The 26,451-nt window shown below is 39.1% G+C and overlaps 1 long non-coding RNA gene across 1 annotated transcript; it reads left to right on the plus strand.

Moving 5' to 3' along the window:
* Nucleotides 1–26,451, plus strand: LOC131490162 (uncharacterized). Its single transcript, XR_009250975.1, has 5 exons — nucleotides 1–328; nucleotides 426–695; nucleotides 13,533–13,716; nucleotides 25,109–25,241; nucleotides 25,590–26,451. It is a non-coding gene; the product is annotated as an uncharacterized LOC131490162 (long non-coding RNA).

Genomic DNA, 26,451 nt, shown 5'->3' on the forward strand with positions numbered 1-26,451 from the left:
GAAAATGAGACTACCCAGCACTTTGGATTCTGCCTTCTGTTTGGCACTCAAGTGTGTTAAGTCCAGCACGATCCTCATGCAGAAAGTCTGTTCAAGTGCTGGGTCACCTCCTTGTGTCAAACATTTTCTTCCGGGGGGAGAAAATCAATCTATTTGCTGCACTAGTTGTTATGCAATCTGCTATCTGGACATCATACCGCTGATATGCTGAAAACATCTCTCAACTGACAGCTTTCTGAAACTGGCTTTCCCAGCTATCCAGCTGATGAGCTTACAGCCATCCCACATTCTCCTGACTGCTGCAATTTCGCAAGCAGGGCCTAGTGAGGTAATCACCTGACCTCAGCAAAACCATTGTATAAAGGGAATTTTGTTAACATTGTTGTCAGCGCAGCTGGATGGACTAACACTGCTTTCCTTTGCAGATTTGGAGTCTGTGAATTCCAGCAGCCTGCAATGGTGTTCCTGGGTTCTTGCTGGCATGTGTCTGCATCTGGCTCATGCTTCTTTATCAGGTGGTTAAGCAAACTGCCCATTTCTGGAAAAGTTCAGTGGCACAAAAGAAAATTTGCTTGTGGCTTCTCTTTGGTATGGCATTGCAGAATTGACCTATTATTTCACAATTGGGGTAGGAGAATATGCTGGTTGGCAAAAGTCACATATTCTTTCAATTCTTCTCAAGTGCCCACTTGCAGGTGTAAATGCTTGTTAGGCCTATGTGTGTACTTGAGTAGAGATTGCATACATTTGCATTTTTTATTCTCACCCACGTAGACTGTTGCATATTTTGAGGCAAGACTATCACCTGAAATCATATTATCTTCTTAGAGACTTTAGGCTTTGAATTTTCTTACATGTATTTTGAAATATCTTTCATATTGAAGGCTCTCTGGACACTGGAATAGGGAAAGACATACTCACAAACTGAGGACAAGGAAAGAAAGTGTTAGCAACCCCAGGGATTTTTGGCAAGTGGAGGAGAGAGCTTCAGATTCATTCCTGTTGGAAAGTAGGGGTGAGAGGTGGGGCTCAGGAACTGACAGAGTGGTCAACCTTATGCAAATTTTGTGATTGGTATTTGTCTTCTTCCATCTCCCTTTTCTCTCACCATCCCCTTATGTCAAATCTAAACTCCAAGTCCCCAACCATTTTCCCTTATTCAGTGCCACACTCAGTCCAGACATGCTGTCTTAGGGCTGCAGACCAACTCAGTGACTTCATTTTTCCCCAGATCCAATGTTCCACCCCTTCAGTTCTGATCATCAGCAACACTGTATTGTATGAGAAGATCTTATTAACCAATAACCTGAAAAAAGGTGGTTAGTTAACAGTAACTTAGAATCTTAGATCTCAGTGGGATGTTTATATCTAAACAAGAAATTGATAGACTGAGATACTTTGAGATAAATAATGGATGGCAAAATCAATCTGGTGCTACGGGGTGGGGGAGACAGTGGTCAGAAATGTCATCCTGATTCTCATCAAATTAACACACAAGTGTATTAAAATTTTACACAAGTGTGTAAAATTATAAGGCAAGGTATGGTGTTGTTCAACAAGTTCTAGGTTCTGTAATCAAGAGGTGCTCATTAAAATGCAAGGAATTGGTTTTATATCTAACAAAAGGGATTTTCCTTCTCTCATTATAACCAGATGTGGTCTCCAAAATAAACACAGAAATACATTAATGAGAAACGAAGAGAAGCTTACAGGCAGCTTGATGAGATGTGTGGGGGTTAAGGGGTAGTTTAGCCATTCAGTGCTGACATTATGAAGTGAACTTTGACTACCCATCAACCATCCTTTTGTAGTCCTGAATCCTATGGGCCACTGTGCAAAATTAGGGGCAGCTCCAATGTGACTACATTCTAACAGCACTTGAACGAATTCTAAACCCAGAAATGTTTTAAAGTCAAACAATTGCTCTTAGGATTCACTTTTAATCGTGAGGTAGTCCCTGACCAACGTGTGAGCTCAGAGACTGGGAATACAGGCTTCACCACCCTTTCCTCAAATATTCAAAGAAACTTGTGCAGAGTTGTAAGTCAGCACAGGAAAATACTGCCCCATTTATTTTTGGTCTCAACTTTTAAAGAAGTGTTAGCCTAGCTAGGGTATCTCTTCCAACACTGCTGGTGATACCTTTTTAATACAACCTATATTTGATTTCAGTCCTCTAAGGCCAGACTCCTTGAGCTCGCTCATCCTGTGACCACATGAATTGAGGTCTCTTGAATATTATTCTTCATATATGGAGCGTTTCAATCAAGTGAAGTGGTTAAATTGCACTGACCCATCAACTCATCTCTGGTTATTTGTTCCCCTAGCTGTTCCTAGGCAAGTCTCCATGAGATAGCTCTGGGAGCCTTGGAATTCTGGCCTGGGTTGACTTACTCTTTAGTACTTTGTCCTTAATGCAGCTCATTTATTAGTTGCAGTGAACAAGGGTGGCTGGACTCTGTATCTTTGCTTTAAGCTCTTCAGGTAAGCAAATGAGAACATTTGCTGACTGCCCACTGTGAATAGTACACTCCACAGGAAATTGAATTTATAAACAAAGCAGCAAAACAAACAAACAAACAAACAACTAAACAAATCATGCTGCTTTCCTGGTTCTAAAGTTTGAAGAGAGGAAGAATATTATAGGCAGAGACAATACATACATCCTATTGTAAATCATAAACAGAATTTTAATTAAAAGTCATCCTTTGAGTGTTGATTCCTTCCTACTGAAATTTGGACTTTCCCTTCAAGGACTGTTCCAGTGCTGGCTAATCTCTCTGCTCACCTCTCATATCTGTTTTGATGGGACATTCAGTAACCTTCCCAAGATTGGTATTTACTGTTTTGTACATTCCCCACTTCCTTATTTATATGGTGAAGGTTCTGAGATCAGGGATCTAGACTTGCACCTTCTGGTATTCCTCACTCTTGGCACAAGACCCCACCCAGAGGACCCAGAATACTCTCTTCCTCAGGCTGCTAGAAAACCAGCCACTTTTTGGACTTACAGTCTCAGTTTAAACATCACCTTTTCAGTGAGGCCTTGCTGGGCAGCCTATCTGAAGCATTGCTCAACACTGCTAAGGAGTTAGTTACTCTTCAGTATCCCATTTGTTTGTTTCATAGCAACTCTTTTATAATCATTTATTTTATGGGCTTCTTTATTTTCTGGTTTTCCTACTAGACCAAAATATCCATGAAAATTCATTGCTTTCATTCCCTACTGCACAACCACAGTGTAGCTCATTCTGCTCATTCATTCATTCAAAAATATTTATTTGAATTTTTATATTTCAATATTTAAAAATATTTAATATTATACATTACTCATATTTTAAAATTATGAATATGTAAAAAATTTAAATATTTGAAAATAGATGTTCATTTATTGAATTATGTGTCACTCACTTATTTGGATTCTCAAGATGATGATGATCATCTTGAGAAATTTGAAAATTTTGCAAAGAAATAAACCTTTGCAAAAAAATCCCATATATGTTATACATGAACTCTAAATTGGCTTCTGATTCCCACTTAAAAGCAAAATTTTTAAAGCAAAATTAAAAATTTAAGTTTAAATTTTAAATTAAAGATTAAAAGCAAACTTGCTACAAAGCACTAAGAATACTTAAAGTAGACAGAAAAGTACGTAGTTTTTGGTGAGTTTGGGCATAAAAAATAATGTTAACTAGAGTTGACTGTCCTATTGAATTCCATGGAACACATTGATCCAGGTGTATAAGCCCTGGGCAGTTGAAAATAGCCTAAGTCTAAGATCTAGGAGTGTCCTATCTGACAAATGAGGAAAAGTCATATTAGGAGTGGTTCTATTTAGATCATAGCCTTCATTTCAAATTGTGTAGCTTATTTCTTCATTGTCAACCATCTTGACATTGGAGATAGCTATCTTTTTTTTTTTCCTCCCCAATCCAGTTGACAGACATAATTGTTTCTATATCATGCATATCTTATCCCTGCTGCCAGTAGTTAAATAGCTATATTTGTGAGGTTCTTGCCAAAATGGTCTCACTGTTAGATCCCAACTGGGTAACCAATTGCTAAAACCCATGTATTTGGCAGCAGTCTGGACCTTTTCATTTCTGTCTATGAAAAACTGAGGTCAAAAGTAAAGGACCGTGAAATTTCATCAAGACAACACACCAACTTTCTTCGCTTTATTTCCTTGCTTCCATCTACATATCCTCACCATGGCTTTGAAAGTATTTTTGGGCCAATATGGAAAGATCAAAATCAAACACTAAAGTCATGTATATGGCCATTTCCATTACTTGTCAGTTATCAACATGACTCAAGGAAAGCCAATGACTTGATTCATTGATTTCCATAATTGTCATCAAAGTAATCAATTTGTCATGATTAGACATCTAGGGGACTTTCAAAATACAATTGAATGTAGAAATTATTATTGTTCTCAAGAAACTCACAAGACACAGCAAGGGGTGCTTTCCTGTTTAATTAACACCATGGAGTCCATAATCACAGGGTGGGTGGCAGCATTAGAAATCATCTAATCAAACCCCTTACTTTATAGCTATGCAAACTGAGGCCCAGAAAAATGTAGGTGACTTGTTCAAGGTAATTAAGTGTGCTGATGGCAAAGTCAAAGCGAGGGCCTTTGATTCCCTACCAGGTAACAATTTAGAAGGAATTAATTGACACCAACTGAACATAAAACGGGAACTGGGACAGCACCTTGGGGAGTATAGAAATGCTTGGGAGCTGCCAAACAGGAACCTAGAGAAAGGAATTACAATAACAGCCACCATTTATTGAGAAGCTATTATGTGTGAGGCACATCGCTTGACATTTTGTAAAGTAATCTCTAATGCTCACAACCACTCTGCAAAGGAGCTATTATTCATCTCATTTTCCAAATGAAGAAATGGATTCAGCAAAGTTAATAAACTGGCCCAAGGTCACACATTTAAAAATAAGATTCACACTGAGCTATGCTGAACCAAAGCTCACATTCTTTCTGTCAGGCCAAATTTTCTCAAGGGAATACTAAAGATGTAGGGGCCTTGTTTGATCTGACCCGATTGCTTACCTAATGGAAGCATGTGGGGGGTAGGTTCGAATGTTCGAATAGAACATGGTTAAGGGAGACTTTTCACGTTGGAATAGTGAGTGAGGACTTTAACAGGGATTCATTAACTAACGGAGCCACATTTGAAAATCGGTGCTTCAGGAAAGAATCTTTCATAGTGAAGGCCAGGTGATCAATCAGTTGGAAGACTGATGAAGACATGGATACCAATAGTAACGGCTTGATTTTTTTCTTTCCCTCTTGTTTCTTCACAACATTCAGAATTATTGCGCAGGAGGATTTAAAAAGTGATCCCAAGTCCTTAGTGGCATTTTTCCTTCCTACACAACCAGCACTGATTTTCAGCATGTACTTATTGCAAGCAACTAGTATGATTGGTCACATATCTGTTCTGATGGAGGTACCCATGCCACAGCAGATGTTCCGAATTTGAATGTAACTCCTTTGTACGTCTAAAATAAATCCAAACCATCCTTCAAGGATATAGTCCTACTGCATCATGTGTGTTGCTCTGAGCACCTCACAATTCAGCACCTTCATTAGTAAACCTAATATTAGTATTAGTTAAGGTAATATGAGTATTGTAGAAGGCCTTGGAACTTTACATGTTGTTATTCTTGTTTTCCCAGGACAACAAATGAGGCTATTTGGTATTTTGTTCATGTTTACCTTTCTATCCTCTATCTTCCCGCAACTCATTTAATAGGCATCAGTTATTCCTAACCACTCAGGGAGCTCTTTGTCTTTTCTGCTCTATTTGCAGGAGCTCTCTTCTCCCCTTGGAATAGTCCTGCTCAATTTTCAAATACCCTTGAGGATAACCTCCTGCAGTAACTCACCTTATTTATGCTACCACAGAATCCTGTATTTAAACATCTCAGAACAATTATATTTTATGACTGTTGTTGATTTGATTGCATGTTTTGCCTCTAAATTGAAAATTGCTCATAGATAGAAATTTTGTTTTCAACATAGGATTTTCAACGTATAAAAGAATTGGTACTGGTCTCTAAATATTTTTAGAAGGAAATATTGAAGAAAGGAAAGATAGAAAAGAAGATGGAAGATGAAAAATATCTATATGTGAGGGAATTAAATTTATAAGTAGTTGTGATTATCTGTTCTGAGATTTCTAATTTCTCTATTTGTGATTAGTTATAGAATGAGATTGGTTGTGTTACCTCAGCCTGGAAACCACTTAGATCTCTATTATGTATGTATTTATGTATGTATGTATGTATGTATGTATGTGTGTTTTTGTGTGTATATATCTATTGATATCATCTATATCTATGTCTATATCATCTACATCTATCTATGTCTATATCTATCTATCTCTATCTCCATCTCTATCTCTGTCTATATCATCTATCTATATGTAATCTATCTAATAAGTAAACAAGAATCTAGATTCAAGTAGAATTTGATCATTGTTTAGGCTGAAAGCATTACCGCTCTTTGCGATTATCCATTGCCAAGCAAAGGCTGGGAACATGTTGCTTGTGGGAAAAGATGATGATGGATTATTCATTATATTTTTTAACCTCTGTGCCCAGCACAGTGTTTGGCTCATAGCAACTTTCTAGTCAAAATTTGGGTGAATGTTAAAATGATGTTCCATACTTTATGCTTGTTGACCAAGACCTGGTTTTGTTACTAAGTAGTTCTATAGCTCTGTGAGCTTCCGTTTCCTCATCTGTAAGAGGAACAAATGTATATCTGGTTACTTTTGCTGTTCTGAAGATTACCAAAGATAATATGCTTTTTTTTTATTTTTTTATTTTATTTTTTTATTTTTTTTATTTTTTTTTTTTTATTATTTTTTTTTTAATATATGAAATTTACTGTCAAATTGGTTTCCATACAACACCCAGTGCTCATCCCAAAAGGTGCCCTCCTCAATACCCATCACCCACCCTGCCTTCCCTCCCACCCCCCATCAGCCCTCAGTTTGTTCTCAGTTTTTAACAGTCTCTTATGCTTTGGCTCTCTCCCACTCTAACCTCTTTTTTTTTTTTTTTTCCCTTCCCCTCCCCCATGGGTTTCTGTTACGTTTCTCAGGATCCACATAAGAGTGAAACCATATGGTATCTGTCTTTCTCTGTATGGCTTATTTCACTTAGCATCACACTCTCCAGTTCCATCCACGTTGCTACAAAAGGCCATATTTCATTCTTTCTCATTGCCACGTAGTATTCCATTGTGTATATAAACCACAATTTCTTTATCCATTCATCAGTTGATGGACATTTAGGCTCTTTCCATAATTTGGCGATTGTTGAGAGTGCTGCTATAAACATTGGGGTACAAGTGCCCCTATGCATCAGTACTCCTGTATCCCTTGGATAAATTCCTAGCAGTGCTATTGCTGGGTCATAGGGTAGGTCTATTTTTAATTTTTTGAGGAACCTCCACACTGCTTTCCAGAGCGGCTGCACCAATTTGCATTCCCACCAACAGTGCAAGAGGGTTCCCGTCTCTCCACATCCTCTCCAGCATCTATAGTCTCCTGATTTCTTCATTTTGGCCACTCTGACTGGCGTGAGGTGGTATCTGAGTGTGGTTTTGATTTGTATTTCCCTGATGAGGAGCGACGTTGAACATCTTTTCATGTGCCTGTTGGCCATCCGGATGTCTTCTTTAGAGAAGTGTCTATTCATGTTTTCTGCCCATTTCTTCACTGGGTTATTTGTTTTTCGGGTGTGGAGTTTGATGAGCTCTTTATAGATTTTGGATACTAGCCCTTTGTCCGATGTGTCATTTGCAAATATCTTTTCCCATTCCGTTGGTTGCCTTTTAGTTTTGTTGGTTGTTTCCTTTGCTGTGCAGAAGCTTTTTATCTTCATAAGGTCCCAGTAATTCACTTTTGCTTTTAATTCCCTTGCCTTTGGGGATGTGCCGAGTAAGAGATTGCTACGGCTGAGGTCAGAGAGGTCTTTTCCTGCTTTCTCCTCTAAGGTTTTGATGGTTTCCTGTCTCACATTCAGGTCCTTTATCCATTTTGAGTTTATTTTTGTGAATGGTGTGAGAAAGTGGTCTAGTTTCAACCTTCTGCATGTTGCTGTCCAGTTCTCCCAGCACCATTTGTTAAAGAGACTGTCTTTTTTCCATTGGATGTTCTTTCCTGCTTTGTCAAAAATGAGTTGGCCATACGTTTGTGGGTCTAGTTCTGGGGTTTCTATTCGATTCCATTGGTCTATGTGTCTGTTTTTATGCCAATACCATGCTGTCTTGATGATGACAGCTTTGTAGTAGAGGCTAAAGTCTGGGATTGTGATGCCTCCTGCTTTGGTCTTCTTCTTCAAAATTACTTTGGCTATTCGGGGCCTTTTGTGGTTCCATATGAATTTTAGGATTGCTTGTTCTAGTTTCGAGAAGAATGCTGGTGCAATTTTGATTGGGATTGCATTGAATGTGTAGATAGCTTTGGGTAGTATTGACATTTTGACAATATTTATTCTTCCAATCCATGAGCAGGGAATGTCTTTCCATTTCTTTATATCTTCTTCAATTACCTGCATAAGCTTTCTATAGTTTTCAGCATACAGATCTTTTACATCTTTGGTTAGATTTATTCCTAGGTATTTTATGCTTCTTGGTGCAATTGTGAATGGGATCAGTTTCTTTATTTGTCTTTCTGTTGCTTCATTGTTAGTGTATAAGAATGCAACTGATTTCTGTACATTGATTTTGTATCCGGCAACTTTGCTGAATTCATGTATCAGTTCTAGCAGACTTTTGGTGGAGTCTGTCGGATTTTCCATGTATAATATCATGTCATCTGCAAAAAGCGAAAGCTTGACTTCATCTTTGCCAATTTGGATGCCTTTGATTTCCTTTTGTTGTCTGATTGCTGATGCTAGAACTTCCAGCACTATATTAAACAGCAGCGGTGAGAGTGGGCATCCCTGTCATGTTCCTGATCTCAGGGAAAAAGCTCTCAGTTTTTCCCCATTGAGGATGATGTTAGCTGTGGGCTTTTCATAAATGGCTTTTATGATCTTTAAGTATGTTCCTTCTATCCCGACTTTCTCAAGGGTTTTTATTAAGAAAGGGTGCTGGATTTTGTCAAAGGCCTTTTCTGCATCGATTGACAGGATCATATGGTTCTTCTCTTTTTTTTTGTTAATGTGATGTATCACGTTGATCGATTTGCGAATGTTGAACCAGCCCTGCATCCCAGGAATGAATCCCACTTGATCATGGTGAATAATTCTTTTTATATGCTGTTGAATTCGATTTGCTAGTATCTTATTGAGAATTTTTGCATCCATATTCATCAGGGATATTGGCCTGTAGTTCTCTTTTTTTACTGGGTCTCTGTCTGGTTTAGGAATCAAAGTAATACTGGCTTCATAGAATGAGTCTGGAAGTTTTCCTTCCCTTTCTATTTCTTGGAATAGCTTGAGAAGGATAGGTATTATCTCTGCTTTAAACGTCTGGTAGAACTCCCCTGGGAAGCCATCTGGTCCTGGACTCTTATTTGTTGGGAGATTTTTGATAACCGATTCAATTTCTTCGCTGGTTATGGGTCTGTTCAAGCTTTCTATTTCCTCCTGATTGAGTTTTGGAAGAGTGTGGGTGTTTAGGAATTTGTCCATTTCTTCCAGGTTGTCCAATTTGTTGGCATATAATTTTTCATAGTATTCCCTGATAATTGTTTGTATCTCTGAGGGATTGGTTGTAATAATTCCATTTTCATTCATGATTTTATCTATTTGGGTCATCTCCCTTTTCTTTTTGAGCAGCCTGGCTAGAGGTTTGTCAATTTTGTTTATTTTTTCAAAAAACCAACTCTTGGTTTCGTTGATCTGCTCTACAGTTTTTTTAGATTCTATATTGTTTATTTCTGCTCTGATCTTTATGATTTCTCTTCTTCTGCTGGGTTTAGGCTGCCTTTGCTGTTCTGCCTCTATTTCCTTTAGGTGTGCTGTTAGATTTTGTATTTGGGATTTTTCTTGTTTCTTGAGATAGGCCTGGATTGCAATGTATTTTCCTCTCAGGACTGCCTTCGCTGCGTCCCAAAGCGTTTGGATTGTTGTATTTTCATTTTCGTTTGTTTCCATATATTTTTTAATTTCTTCTCTAATTGCCTGGTTGACCCACTCATTCGTTAGTAGGGTGTTCTTTAACCTCCATGCTTTTGGAGGTTTTCCAGACTTTTTCCTGTGGTTGATTTCAAGCTTCATAGCATTGTGGTCTGAAAGTATGCATGGTATAATTTCAATTCTTGTAAACTTATGAAGGGCTGTTTTGTGACCCAGTATATGATCTATCTTGGAGAATGTTCCATGTGCACTCGAGAAGAAAGTATATTCTGTTGCTTTGGGATGCAGAGTTCTAAATATATCTGTCAAGTCCATCTGATCCAATGTATCATTCAGGGCCCTTGTTTCTTGATTGACTGTGTGTCTAGATGATCTATCCATTTCTGTAAGTGGTGTGTTAAAGTCCCCTGCAATGACCACATTCTTATCAATAAGGTTGCTTATGTTTATGAGTAACTGTTTTATATATCTGGGGGCTCCGGTATTTGGCGCATAGACATTTATAATTGTTAGCTCTTCCTGATGGATAGACCCTGTAATTATTATATAATGCCCTTCTTCATCTCTTGTTACAGCCTTTAATTTAAAGTCTAGTTTGTCTGATATAAGTATGGCTACTCCAGCTTTCTTTTGGCTTCCAGTAGCATGATAAATAGTTCTCCATCCCCTCACTCTCAATCTAAAGGTGTCCTCAGACCTAAAATGAGTCTCTTGTAGACAGCAAATAGATGGGTCTTGTTTTTTTATCCATTCTGATACCCTATGTCTTTTGGTTGGCGCATTTAATCCATTTACATTCAGTGTTATTATAGAAAGATACGGGTTTAGAGTCATTGTGATGTCTGTATGTTTTATGCTTGTAGTGATGTCTCTGGTACTTTGTCTCACAGGATCCCCCTTAGGATCTCTTGTAGGGCTGGTTTCGTGGTGACAAATTCCTTCAGTTTTTGTTTGTTTGGGAAGACCTTTATCTCTCCTTCTATTCTAAATGACAGACTTGCTGGATAAAGGATTCTCGGCTGCATATTTTTTCTGTTTAGCACACTGAAGATATCGTGCCAAGCCTTTCTGGCCTGCCAAGTTTCAAAGGAGAGATCAGTCACGAGTCTTATAGGTCTCCCTTTATATGTGAGGGCACGTTTATCCCTTGCTGCTTTCAGAATTTTCTCTTTATCCTTGTATTTTGCCAGTTTCACTATGATATGTCGTGCAGAAGATCGATTCAAGTTACGTCTGAAGGGAGTTCTCTGTGCCTCTTGGATTTCAATGCCTTTTTCCTTCCCCAGTTCAGGGAAGTTCTCAGCTATAATTTCTTCAAGTACCCCTTCAGCACCTTTCCCTCTCTCTTCCTCCTCTGGAATACCAATTATGCGTATATTATTTCTTTTTAGTGTATCACTTAGTTCTCTAATTTTCCCCTCATACTCCTGGATTTTTTTATCTCTCTTTCTTTCAGCTTCCTCTTTCTCCATAACTTTATCTTCTAGTTCACCTATTCTCTCCTCTGCCTCTTCAATCCGAGCCGTCGTGGTTTCCATTTTGTTTTGCATTTCATTTAAAGCGTTTTTCAGCTCCTCGTGACTGTTCCTTAGTCCCTTGATCTCTGTGGCAAGAGATTCTCTGCTGTCCTGTATACTGTTTTCAAGCCCAGCGATTAATTTTATGACTATTATTCTAAATTCACTTTCTGTTATATTATTTAAATCCTTTTTGATCAGTTCATTAGCTGTTGTTATTTCCTGGAGATTCTTCTGAGGGGAATTCTTCCGTTTGGTCATTTTGGACAGTCCCTGGAGTGGTGAGGACCCGCAGGGCACTTCCCCCGTGCTGTGGTGTATAACTGGAGTTGGTGGGCGGGGCCGCAGTCCGACCTGATGTCTGCCCCCAGCCCACCGCTGGGGCCACAGTCAGACTGGTGTGTGCCTTCTCTTCCCCTCTCCTAGGGGCGGGATTCACTGTGGGGTGGTGTGGCCCGTCTGGTCTACTTGCACACTGCCAGGCTTGTGGTGCTGGGGAGCTGGCGTATTAGCTGGGGTGGGTAGGCAAGGTGCACGGGGGCGGGAGGGGCAGGCTTAGCTCGCTTCTCCTTAGGTGATCCACTTCAGGAGGGGCCCTGTGGCAGCGGGAGGGAGTCAGATCCGCTGCCGGAGGTTTGGCTCCGCAGAAGCACAGAGTTGGGTGTTTGCGCGGAGCGAGCAAGTTCCCTGGCAGGAACTGGTTCTCTTTGGGATTTTGGCTGGGGGATGGGCGGGGGAGATGGCGCTGGCGAGCGCCTTTGTTCCCCGCCAAGCTGAGCTCTGCCGTCCGGGGGCTCAGCAGCTCTCCCTCCCTTTGTCCTCCAGCCTTCCCGCTTTCTGAGCAGAGCTGTTAACTTCTGACCTCCCAGACGCTAAGTCGCGCTTTCTGTCGGAACACAGTCCGTCCGGCCCCTCCGCTTTTGCCAGCCCGACTCGGGGGCTCTGCTTGGCCGGCGAGCCGCCCCTCCGCCCCGGCTCCCTCCCGCCAGTCCGTGGAGCGCGCACCGCCTCGCCGCCCTTCCTACCCTCTTCCGTGGGCCTCTCGTCTGCGCTTGGCTCCGGAGACTCCGTTCTGCTAATCCTCTGGCGGTTTTCTGGGTTCTTTAGGCAGGTGTAGGTGGAATCTAAGTGATCAGCAGGACGCGCGGTGAGCCCAGCGTCCTCCTACGCCGCCATCTTCCGGAACTCCGATAATATGCTTTTTAAAAAAAATTGGATAAATGTTAAACTGTTTAAGAAATGTGACTTATACCTCTTATGGGTGGATTGAAGTCAATGAATTAGTTCTTATAAGCAATATTAATTTTTAGGGTGCAAATGAGAAAGATTTATTGGTATACATTAATAAGGTTGAAGCTATGGGGAATTTACACTTTCTAAGTTTTGTCCCTCAAACTATTCTTTTCAGTTAAAAGTTATCTATATAAAATAATTTCTTAAGATGGTGACTTAGTCTCACTTTGTAAATACAGCCAAGACATTAAAACAAAGTTTGGAGATATCTAAATGAATGTAGATACATCACCGCTGAGACAGATTTGTCTCTTTCCATGAGAATCCATCACCGAAACAAAGGGACTTCCATTTCAATAATCTATGAATATCAGTTGACCACTAATTAGAAATTTCTGACAAACATGCCTTATCAATTACCATAGAAAATATATATTTAACAAAAATCAAGATTTATCAACTTGTGTCTGATTGGATGCACTTCCATAAAATGCATCATCAGAAAACTGCTGTCCCACTGCTGGTCTACTCAGTTTAACATTGATTTAAAGGAACGAGTTGTGGGTTTAACTTTTGGTCCTCTTCATGAATTTTTTATACACCTTACCCCACCTCTGGCCAATCTGTTCTCTGTATCTATGAGCTTGATTTTATTTATTTTAGATTCTGCATATAAAAAAGATCAAATGGTAGAGGGAGCCAAGATGGCAGAACAGCATGGAAGTTTTTTGTTTGTCTTGCATCCATGAAATACAGCCAGACCAACACTAAACCATCCTCCACACCTAGAAACTGATCTGAGGATTAACACAACAATCTGCACAACCTGAACCACAGAATTCAGCAGGTACGTGGCATGGAGAGGTGAACCTGGGGAGAGAGAAGCTGTGGGGGGCAGGGAGGTGTTTTTGCATGCAGAGAGAGGACAGAGATGGGAGAGGGGGAGAATACAGGAAAAGCATCCCTCTCTAAAAGCAGCTGGAGAGAAAGTGGAAAATTGGACACAGCCACAGGGACTGAACTAAAAAGGGAGAAAGGAGAAAGGAGAAAGGAGAAAGGAGAGGGTTTATATTCCATTATGACTATAAACAAGGGGAGCACAGAGTCTGCAACTCTGCAGCTCGATACCTGGAGGTGCTATGGTGGGAAGGGCAAATCCCCAGGAGCAGAGTGGGGTCCAGGAGATTCATAGGCCACACAGGGAGAAGTGTTTACACTGCTGGAAGGACATTTGGTAGAGGCTGTGATGCAGCCTGGGCCCAGCAGACTCCAGAGAACAGCCACATTCACTGGTGCTAGAACAAGTCGTTAAGGGTGAAGCCTGGTGCCAGATGTGTGTTGTGATTTTCCATAATCCCTGAAACACTGCTGCTACATTGTCTTGTGAACTTTTTCTGGGGCAGGCTGGCACCTGGCAGCAGTCTCTGGGCATCGGCAGCAGCACAGTCCTGTGAATTTTCCTGGGTAAGGCTGGCATTCAACCATTGTTCCATCAGACCCTCTCCAGAAGAGAGGAACCGATCAAAGTCACAGTCCCTCAGAAGTAAGGGGCTGGGGAAAACAGTCTTATATGAGACAAAACTTGGGAGAGAGGTACTACCTGGGTTTTTGTCACGGACAGTATAAAAGCAGGAAGTGGACGAAAGCTGAAGACAAAGGACAGGTGCGCAATTGCTAATCAAGGAGAACAGAGTTCCAATACTAGAGAATGGGTAGCTTGGTGACATCATTTTCACTGCTTCTGTGCATGTGGATACACACCTACAAGTGCCACAACAATCCACTCCAGTAGGCTAGCATCTAGTGGAGAACGGAGCAGTTATGCTAAGTCCCGCCCAACTGGGCCAACCTTGCGCTTCAAGAACAGAAGTCTCACTGCTTGCTTGGTTTATGACTGTAAAGTGCTTCATAGTCTGATATCTAGGGGAAAATGAAATAATTTCAGTCGTATTTCAGTCTGTTAGTAGGTCCATATATTCAATTTTTTTCCTTTTCACTCTTTTTCAATTCTTTTCTTTTTCTTGATGCAGAAAGAGAAAAAATTCATTTTTATTTTCAATTTTTATTAAAAATATTTTTATTTAATTTTTTACTATATTTTTTACTTTTGTGTAAATTTTTTCAAATTTGATTTTACTTCCATCATTTTATTTTAGTCTACTTCACTGTATTCATTTTTCCAAATTTCAATTTCCTTTTTTCTTTTTTCTCTTTTTCATTTCCTTTCTTTTTTTGAATACAGAAAGAGAAAAAATTCACTTGTATTTTCAATTTTTATTAAAAATATTTTTCTTCAATTTTTTTCTACTATATTTTTGACTTTTGTGTAAATTTTCTCAAATTCTAGTTTACTTCCATCATTTCATTTTGGTCTACTTCAGTGTATTCATTTTTTCAAATTTTCAAATGATTTACTTTTTTTTCTTCTTTCCCCCTTTTTCTTTAATCTATCAAGGCCACTTTCAACACCCAGACCAAAACACACCTAGGATCTAGCATCATTTATTCAATATTTTTTGTGTGTGTGTTTTTAATTTTTAATTTTAATATTTTGTTTAATTTTAATTTTTTTAATTTTAACTTTTTCTACCTATTAATTACTTTTATCCCTTTAAAATGATGAAACAAAGAAATTCACTGTGAAAGAAAGAGCAGGAAGAAACGACAGCCAGGAACTTAACCAACACAGATACAAGCAAGATGTCTGAACCAGAATTTAAAATCACGATAATAAGAATACTAGCTGGAGTAAAAAATAGATTGGAATCCCTTTCTGTGGAGATAAAAGAAATAAAATCTAGTCAGGATGAAATAAAAAATGCTATAACTGAGCCACAATCATGAACGGATGCCACGGCGGCAAGCATGGATGAGGCAGAACACAGAATCAGCGATATAGAGGACACACTTATAGAGAACAATGAAGCAGGAAAAAAGAAGGAGATTAAGGCAAAAGAGCATGATTTAAGAATTAGAGAAATCAGTGACTCATTGAAAAGGAACAACATCATGTCCCAGAAGAGGACAAGAGAGAGAGATAGGGGTAGAAGGGTTGGTTATGTGAGCAAATCATAGCAGAAAACTTTCCTAACGTGGGGAAAGACACAGACATCAAAATCCAGGCAGCACAGAGGACTCCCATTAGATTCAACAAAAACCAATCATCAGCAAGGCATATGATAGTAAAATTCACAAAACACTCAGGCAAGGAAAGAATCATGAAAGCAGCAAGGGAAAAAAAGTCCCTAGCCCACAAGGGAAGACAGATAACGTTTGCAGCACACCTATCCACAGAAACTTGGCAGGCCAGAAAGGAGTGGCAGGATATATTCAATGTGCTGAATCAGAAAAATATGCAGCCAAGAATTCTTTATCCAGCAAGGCTGTCATTCAAAACAGAAGGAGAGATAAAAAGTTTCCCAGACAAACAAAAATTAGAGGAGTTTGTGGCCACTGAACTAGCCCTGCAAGAAATTTTAAGGGGGACTCTTTGAGGGGAGAAAAGATGAAAAAAAAAATTAAAAAAAATACTAAAAGCAACAAAGATTAGAAAGGACCAGAGAAAACCACCAAAAACTCCAAGTCTACAAGAAACATAATGGGAATAAATTCTATCTTTCAGTACTCACTCTAAATGTCAATGGACTCAATGTTGCAATCAAAATACATAGAGTAACAGAATGGATAAGAAAACAAGAACCATGTATATGCTGTTTACACAACACCCACTTTGAGTTAAGGACACCTTCAGATTGAAAGTAAGGGGATGGAGAACCATCTATCATGCTAATGGTCAACAAAAGAAAGGCAGAGTAGCCATACTTATATCAGACAATCTAGATTTTAAAATAAAGACTGTATCAAGAGATGAAGAAGGGCATTATATGATAATAAAGGGGTCTATCCCCAAGACCTAACAATTATAAACATTTATGCACCAAATGTGGAGGCATCCAATACATAAATCAATTAATCACAAACAAAAAGAATCTCATATAATACCATAATAGTAGGAGACTTCAACACCCCACTCACAACAATGGACAGATCATCTAATCAAAAACTCAATAAAGAAACAATGGCTTTGAATGACACACTGGACCAGATGGACTTAACAGATATATTCAGAACATTTTATCCTAAAGTGGCAGAATACACATTCTTCTCCAGTGCACATGGAACATTCTCCAGAATAGACCACATACTGGGACACAAATCAGCCCTCAGCAAGTACGAAAAGATTGAGATCATACCATGCATATTTTCAGGCCACAACACTATGAAACTCGAAATCAACCACAAGAAAAAATTTGGAAAGGTAACAGATACTTGGAGACTGAAGAACATCCTACTAAGGAATGAATGGCTTAACCAAGAAGTTAAAGAGGAAATTAAAAAGTTCATGGAAACAATGAAAATGATAACACCACAACCCAAAACGTCTGGGATGTAGCAAAGGCAGTCCTAACAGGAAAGTACATAGCAATCTAGATCTCAGATTCACAACCTAACCTTACACCTTAAAGAGTTGGAAAAAGAACAGCAAATAAAACCCAAAACCAGCAGAAAACAGGAAATAATAAAGATTAGAGCAGAAATTAATGCTATTGAAACCAAAAAACACCAGTAGAACAGATCAATGAAACCAGAAGCTGGTTCTTTGAAAGAATTAGCAAAATTGATAAACCACTAGCCAGTTTGATCAAAAAGAAAAAGGAAAGGACCCCAATAAATAAATTCAAGAATGAAAGAGGAGAGATCACAATCAACACAACGGAAATAAAAGCAATAATAAGAGAATATTATGAGCAATTATATGCTAGTAAAATGGGCAATCTGGAAGAAATGGACAAATTCCTAGAAATATATATACTACCAAAACTGAAACAGGAAGAAATAGAAAATTTGAACAGGCCCATAACCAGAAAGGAAATCGAATTAGTAATAAAAAATCTGCCAAAAAACAAGAGTCCAGGGCCAGATGGCTTTCCAGGGGAATTCTACTAAACATTTAAGGAAGAGTTAACACCTATTCTCTTGAAGCTGTTTCAAAAAATAGAAATGGAAGGAAAACTTCCAAACTCTTTCTATGAAGCCACCATTACCTTGATTCCAAAACCAGAGAAAGACCCCACTAAAAAGGAGAACTATAGACCAATTTCCCTGATGAACATGGATGCAAAAATCCTCAACAAGATATTAGCCAACTGGATCCAACAATACATTAAAAAAATTATTCACCACGACCAAGCGGGATTTATACCTCGGTTGCAGGGCTGGTTCAATGTCCGCAAAACAATTAACGTGATTCATTACATCAGTAAAAGAAAGGACAAGAAACATATGATCCTCTCAACAGATGCAGAGAAAGCATTTGACAAAATATAGCATCCTTTGTTGATAAAAACCCTAAAGAAAGTATGGATAGAAGGAGCATATCTCGAAATCATAAAAGTCATATATGAAAGACCCAACCCTAATATCATCTTCAATGGGGAAAAACCAAGAGCTTTCCCTCTAAGGTCAGGAACAAGACAGGGATGTCCACTCTTACCACTGTTATTCAACATAGTATTGGAAGTCTTAGCCTCTGCAATCAGACAACACAAAGAAATAAAAGGCATCCAAATCGGCCAGGAGGAGGTCAAACTTTCACTCTTTGCAGATGACATGATACTCTATATGGAAAACCCAAAAGATTCCACCAAAAAAAACCTGCTAGAACTGATTCATGAATTCAGCAAAGTTTCAGGATATAAAATCAATGCACAGAAATTGGTTGCATTCCTATAAACCAGCAATGAAGCAACAGAAAGAGAAATCAAGGCATCGATCCCATTTACACTTGCACCAAAAACCATAAAATATCTAGGAATAAATCTACCCAAAGAGGTGAAAAATCTATACACTGAAAACTACAGAAAGCTTATGAAAGAAATTGAAGAAGACACAAAAAAATGGAAAAAGATTCCATGCTCCTGGATACGAAGAAACAAATATTGTTAAAATGTCGATACTACCCAAAGCAATCTACATATTCAATGCAATCCCTGTCAAAGTAACACCAGCATTCTTCACAGAGCTAGAACAAATAATCCTATAATTTGTATGAAACCAGAGAAGACCCTGACTAGCCAAAGCAATCTTGAGAAAGAAAACCAAAGGAGGAGGCATCACAATTCCGGACTTCAAGCTATACTTACAAAGCTGTAATCATCAAGACAGAATGGTACTGGCACAAGAACAGACACTCAGATCAATGGAACAGAATAGAGAACCCAGAAATAGACCCACAAACGTATGGACAACTAATGTTTGGCAAAGCAGGAAAGAATATCCAGTGGAATAAAGACAGTATCTTCAGCAAGTGGTGCTGGCCAAACTGGACAGTGACATGTAAGAGAATGAGCCTGGACCACTTTCTTACACCATACACAAAAATAATCTCAAAATGGATGAAAGACCTAAATGTAAGACAGGAAGCCATCAAAATCCTTGAGGAGAAAGCAAGCAAAAACCTCTTTGATCTTGGCTGCAGCAACTTCTTACTCAACACGTCTCTAGAGGCAAGGGAAACAAAAGCAAAAATGAACTACTGGGACCTCATCAAAACAAAAAGCTTCAGCACAGCGAAGGAAACAATCAGCAAAACTAAAAGGCAACCGACAGAATGGGAGAAGATATTTGCAAACGACATATCAGATAAAGGCTTAGTATCCAAAATCTATAAAGAACTGACCAAATTCAACACCCAAAACACAAATAATCCACTGAAAAATGGGCAAAAGACATGAATAGACACTTCTCCAAAGAAGACATCCAGATGGCCAACCGACACATGAAAAAATGCTCAACATCACTCATCATCAGGGAAATACAGATCAAAACCACAATGAGATACCACCTCACACCTGTCAGAATGACTAACATTAACAACTCAGGCAACAACAGATGTTGGCGAGGATGCAGAGAAAGAGGATCTCTTTTGCATTGTTGGTGGGAATGCAAGTTGGTACAGCCACTGTGGAAAGCAGTATGGAGGTTCCTCAAGAAATTAAAAATAGAACTACCCTATGATCCAGCAATTGCACTACTAGGTATTTATCCAAGGGATACAGGTATGCTGTTTCGAAGAGACACATGTGCCCCAATGCTGATAGCAGCACTATCAACAATAGCCAAAGTATGGAAAGAGCCCAAATGTCCATGGATGGATGAATGGATAAAGAAGATGTGGTATATATATACAATGGAGTATTACTCGGTAATCAAAAAGAATTAAATCTTGCCATTTGCAACTATGTGGATGGAACTGGAGGGTATTACGCTAAGTGAAATTAGCCAGTCAGAGAAAAACAAATATCATATGACTTCACTCATATGAGGACTTTAAGACACAGGACAGATGAACATAAGGGAAGGGAAGCAAAAATAACATAAAAACAGGAAGGGGCACAAAACATAAGAGACTCATAAATATGGAGAACAAACAGAGGGTTACTAGAAGGGTGTGGGAGTGGGGATGGGCTAAATGGGTAAGGGGCATTAAGGAATCTACTCCTGAAATCATTGTTTCACTATATGCTAATTTGGATGTAAATTAAAAAAATAAAATTAAAATAAAAAGATCATATGTTATTTGTCTTTCTCTGTCTGACTTAATTCACATAGCATAATGCCTTTGAGATACAATCATATTGTTGGAAATGGCAAGATTTTTTTTTATAGCTGAATAATAGTCTATTGTCTATCTATCTATCTATCTATCTATTTATCTATTATCTATCTCAGATTTTATTTATTCGTACATTCACTAATGGACACTTAAGTTGTTTCCATATCTTAGGCATTGTAAATAATACCACAGTGAATATGGGAGCGCATATATATTTTCAAGTTAGTTTTTCTATTTTCTTTGGATAGATACCCAGAAGTAGAATTGCTGGATCATATGGTAGTTCTATTTTTAACTTTTTGAGGAATCTCCAGATTGTTTTCCATAGTGCCTGCACAAATTCATAATCCTACCAACAGTACACAAGGGTTCTTTTTCTCTATATCCTCACCAACACTTGTTATTTCCTGCCTTTTTGATAATAGCCATTCTAACAGGTGTGAAGTGATATCTCATTTTTGTTTTGATTCATATTGCCTTGATAATGAATACTGTTGAGTATCTTTTCATGTACTTGTTAGCCATCTGTACGTCTTCTTTGAAAAAATGTTTATTTAGATCTTTTTCTCATTTGTTAAAATTAGATTGTTCTTTTGGTTACTGAGTTGTATGAGTTCTTTATATATTTTGGATATTAGTCCCCTATCAGATACATGGTTTGCAAATATTATCTCTTACTCAGTATGTTGTCTTTTCATTTTATTAATGTTATTCTTTGTTGTGCATAAGGCTTTATGATGTAGTTCCACTTTTAAAATTTTGCTTTTGTTGTTTTTGCTTTTGGTGTGATGTGAAAAAAATCACCCCTAAGACCTATGTCAAGGAAATTACTGCCTTGTTTTCTTCTAGGAGATTTATGGTTTCAGGTTTTATGTTCAAGTCTTTTGTCTGTGTTGAGTTAATTTTTATGTATGGTGTAAGATAATGGTTGAGTTTCATTATTTTGCATGTGGCTGTCCAGTTTTCCCAACACCGTTTGTTGGAAAGACTGTTTTTTCCCCACTGTATAATGTTGGTCCCTTTGTTGTAAATTAATTGACCAAAAAGTGTGGGTTTATTACTGGGCTCACTATTTTGTTGCATTGATATGTGTCTGTTTTTATGTCAGTACTCTATTGTTTTAATTACTACAGCTTTATAATATAGTTTGAAATCAGGGAATATGATGCCTCCAGTTTTGTTCTTCTTTATCAAGATTGCTTTGGCTATTCAGGGTCTTTTGTGACTCTATACAAATTTTAGGATCATCTGTTCTATTTCTGTGAAAAAATGCCAATTGAATTTTGATAGGGATTGCTTCGAATCTATAGATTGTTTTGGGTAGTATAGACGTTTTAACAATATTGATTCTTCCAATCCATGAGCACATAATATCTTTTCATTTATTTGTGACTTCTTCAGTTTTCATTAATGTCTTAAGACATTTCTTCTGTGTGTACCTGATATCTATCAAAGGAGGAACCAGGAAGAAGGTAAGAATAACTATAGGAAAACAGTTGACATTTGGAAAGAGACTAGACAGGAAGGAACTCATCCTTCCTGAGTTTTCCCTTTGTTCTAGGCACTGGGTTTGGTGATATGCTTATATTCTCCCATTTAACCCCCAAAAGGCAGTAATTAGAGTCTTACTAGAGCTTGGTGAGCTCAGGCAACTTGCCTAAGGTAACTCACGTGTTAAATATCAGAGCAGATGTTGAAACTAATGTGTCAGACATTTACCATAGAACCACAGTGTAACAGGTTTTGCCAAATATCTTCCATTTGCCTTTGGAAGCTCTCACCACCTTGTCCATCTTTCAGTGCTGCAAGGCTTATCTTCAATGGACGACATTAAAGCGCTCCCATGCCTTCTGGCTTCCATTTGAGTTTAACTGATAAAAGCCTCAGGATAAGATGGGAAGGAAGGAGGAGGGAGAGAGTGTTAGAGTATTTATTACCTGGCTCCTTCCCTGTCAAGTCTTCTTGGGATATCTGTGTCCCTCAATACTGTGACCACTGTTTTTCTCAAGAGGGCCTGTTTAATAAAACATTGTCCTGAAACCCGGAAACTTCACCTTCTCCTTGTCTCACCAGACTGTGAGTGGTAACAGCTCCTCTAGTGCTAATCCTCTGTTCCTGCACTACTTGTGTTTCCTCTATACCAGACTACACCTTTTTGTTAGATCCTCCTAGAATTACCACAAATTGAGTATGCCATCTGTTTCCTACCAACATTCTGGCTGATACAGGTGAATCTGGAATGCTGCCTTACTTACATATAAAAGTTGCATAAAAGTACAATTGCAAGGTAAATACTTTGCCCAAAATCCATAGTGCCATAATTTTGTTGGTAAATCTGTGTATTTTGAAGTGATTCAAAGTTTAAAACTGTTTGTGACTTAGGAACTCATAACTAAGAATGACGGCTCTCCTAGGATGTGTTCCCCAGACAAGCATGCTGTGACTTTTAATCATGAAAAATGCATTCACTGCAGAAATTCAACACTAACTCCACAAAGTTTTTGTAGAGAATATTTCCAGTCAACGAAACACTTCAGAGCAGTGAGTAAAGTTTTAGAGGACAGGCAGTGTTTGGGGGATGCTGGGGGAAATACAAATGGAAGATTATACATTTTGCAATGTCTGCCTCAGACATACACAAACAAATGCATCCTCCAGGAGTTTACAGTGAAGCAGAGAAACCATTTTAGCTACTGTTAAATGCTGGTGATAATTACTTACTTTGTGATAAAATCAGTTTCTTAAAAAACTCATTGAAAACTTTTTTTTTTTTTTTAAACAACCTTCTTAGCAAACCTATGTGTCTTTCCTTGTAAAAAGTAAATGAATAAAGAGAAATAGTTCTTGGGTAACCTAATTTTTTCTTGCGTGTTTATTTTTATTAAAACATGCTTTAGATAAAAAAACAAAAGCATAAAGTGAAAATTATGAGTTTATTAGATACACCATCATTAGTTTCAGGGGAGTATCAATTAAGCTTAAAAATAGGTGGTTTTAAAATATAGATATGGTGGGGGCGCCTGGGTGGCGCAGTCGGTTAAGCGTCCGACTTCAGCCAGGTCACGATCTCGCGGTCCGTGAGTTCGAGCCCCGCGTCAGGCTCTGGGCCGATGGCTCGGAGCCTGGAGCCTGTTTCCGATTCTGTGTCTCCCTCTCTCTCTGCCCCTCCCCCGTTCATGCTCTGTCTCTCTCTGTCCCAAAAATAAATAAAAAATGTTGAAAAAAAAATTAAAAAAAAATATATAGATATGGCTATTCTAATTCATTCATTAAAGAATAAATATTTGGACTTTACCTTTGAAGACTTAGACAAATTCGCATGGAGAGCTCATTTAATTTAGTAAGGAAAAGTTTATTTTCTTAGATTCATGTCAAAAAAGGTAATCATGTTCCTTAGAAATAGAACTCAAGGCTAAATGTCTAAGCCATTATCATTTTTTGTTAAAAAATTATTTGCTTTTAAACTATTAAAAACAAATCTGAGGGGCACCTGGATGGTTCAGTCAGTTAAATGTCCAACTCTTGATTTCGGTTCAGGTCATGATCTGATGGTTCGTGAGATCAAGCCCCCAGTTGGGCTCTGTGATGATAATGCAGAGCCTGCTTAGGATTCTCTCTTTCTCCTTCTCTCTGCCCCTTCCCCACTTGCACTTTTCTTCTCTCTGTCTCTAAGAATGAATAAATAAATATAAAAAAATAAAAATAAAAATAAATCTGAACCCCCAAATCAAAAATAATAAATAATAATTATATTTAAATTACTTTTTTCTTTTTTTTTTAAGTAGGCTTTATCCCAGCGTAGAGACCAACACAGGGCTTACACTCACTGCCCTGAGATCAAGACCTGACATCCAGGCCTGACATCAGCTCATCCTGATCATGAGCTGACATCCAGTGTTGGACACTTAACTGACTGAGCCACCCAGGTACCCCTGAATTACAACTGCAACACCATTGACCAGTGGATTATCCCTTCCAGCCCACCTTATCACACCTGGTGCCAGATGCTCCTGGTTTCCAGCCTTTGCAGCCATCCTACCCCCACTGACAGCGCCTTTTGAGCCCCCTCTGAAACTTGGGGTTAATGGTTCTCAAATTTTACTGTCCATATGAAATTTCTGGAGGATGTGTAAATTTCACTATAAAATGAAGTTTCCTGAACTACACATCGGTAGTTCTAATTCAGCAGAGGCCTAGGCATCTGTATTTGAACAAACACCTCAGGTTCTCTGATGCAAGTGGTTGGAGAACCAGGCCATAAGCAACACTAATTTAGTGTTCTCTAGGGTTCTACATTCATCTTGATCACAGGGCTGTGAGTGCAAGCAGTGGATTAAGTAAGGTACTTTATCCAGCCCATGCCTTAACTCAGCAACAAGTCTCACTGCTTACAAAAAAGTAGCTTCACTGGGGTGCTCTCATTCTACAAACAAGAATTCCACTTGTTTTCAGGACCTGGAGTGACCCTGATTCTTAGTTCTGCTAACTGGATAAAATGTGCTTTGCTGAATCCTGCCCAAGTTACTTCTGGAGGTTAATGCTCTGCTTTGCTCTTACCCACCAGTCTCTCTGACAGCTATGACTCAGTTTCTTTGGGTAAGAAGAGAATGGCAACATCAGCAACAACCTCACAACACTGCTGTGAGAATTAAATGTGGGGACCTGTGTAAAGCCCTCGACACAGTTTCTGGCACAGAGTAAGTACTAAATGTTAGTTGATAGTATTGTCAAAGGATTGACCTTATTGAATTACACTGTCTTATCATCTCAGGATAGAACGGACTCTCCCCAGCTCAATATTTAGCCACTTTCCAGCTCATCCCAACAGAAGGGCACAGCCGCTCCTGGTCTGTCCCCCACCACCTCAGACAATCGCCACCTGAGGGCCTCAGCTGCTTGAGGTCATTAACATTGTCTTCTCATTTTTTCCATCCTTTGTGTTTGCCCAGAAAAGAAAGCCGATAATCATTTATTAAGTTGATACATGAGTATATGGATAAGCTTCCTAAAACGTCAAACTGGTGTTTTGTGTGTCTCTTTGTTAGTTTGCCAGAGTTATGCTATCATGGATTACTCGGCCAGTGTTGTCAATTCCTTTGACCTAAAGTGCAAAGTGAAGAAATGTGAGATGCAGATGATCAAGAAGAACATTACCAAGAAGAGGAATGGTGTTGATTGCCCCTGACCTTTAGTGACTCACATGGAAGTATCTTTATGCATATGGGATATGCATGAACGTTTAAAAGTACTGGGTCTTCAAAACTAGCCTTCGTAGGACTTCACACAGGGCCAGCTGATGTCTGGCAGGTTAGACTCTTGCCAGACTCTCTTCCTTGGAAAGCAGACCACCCCGTTCACACGTTTCACCATTGTATGGATGCTTTGACAAACTGGGTTGCAAAGATCCAGAGAAGAGTGGGTGATACCCTTACCCTGCCTCTTGACCTAACGTGGGCACGATTTGCCTGGCCCTCTCTGGAGGTCTGACTCCGTGATCTAAGCTGCGCCAAAGATGGGATTACAAACCCCAGGGATTGCTGAGAAGCGCTAATGCTGCCTCTATCCCATACTCCCGTGACTCTGAAAGGCTCTTATTTGCTCCCCCTTGCTGAGAAGGCAGCTGTGTTGTGGCGATATCGGTCCATCCGACTTTACAGCAGCCTGCGAGGCCTCCTGTGACATGGAATAATGTCCCAGAAATCCAAACCGCCAGCGAGGCGCAGAGATCAGCACGGCATTTGTGGTTCTTGGGGCCGGACCCGAGGTCCGCCTGGGACATCTCCATGTAAATGAATGCTGGGGACAGGATTTGGACAGCTTAATCCTGCATTGTAAGAAAGGCTGGAGCCAATGTAAGTTCCAGACACGCTTTCATTCAGAACTGGAATAAAATTTGACTATCTTCAA

This window comes from Neofelis nebulosa, chromosome 11 (assembly GCF_028018385.1).
Source record: "Neofelis nebulosa isolate mNeoNeb1 chromosome 11, mNeoNeb1.pri, whole genome shotgun sequence".
NCBI lineage: Eukaryota > Metazoa > Chordata > Mammalia > Carnivora > Felidae > Neofelis > Neofelis nebulosa.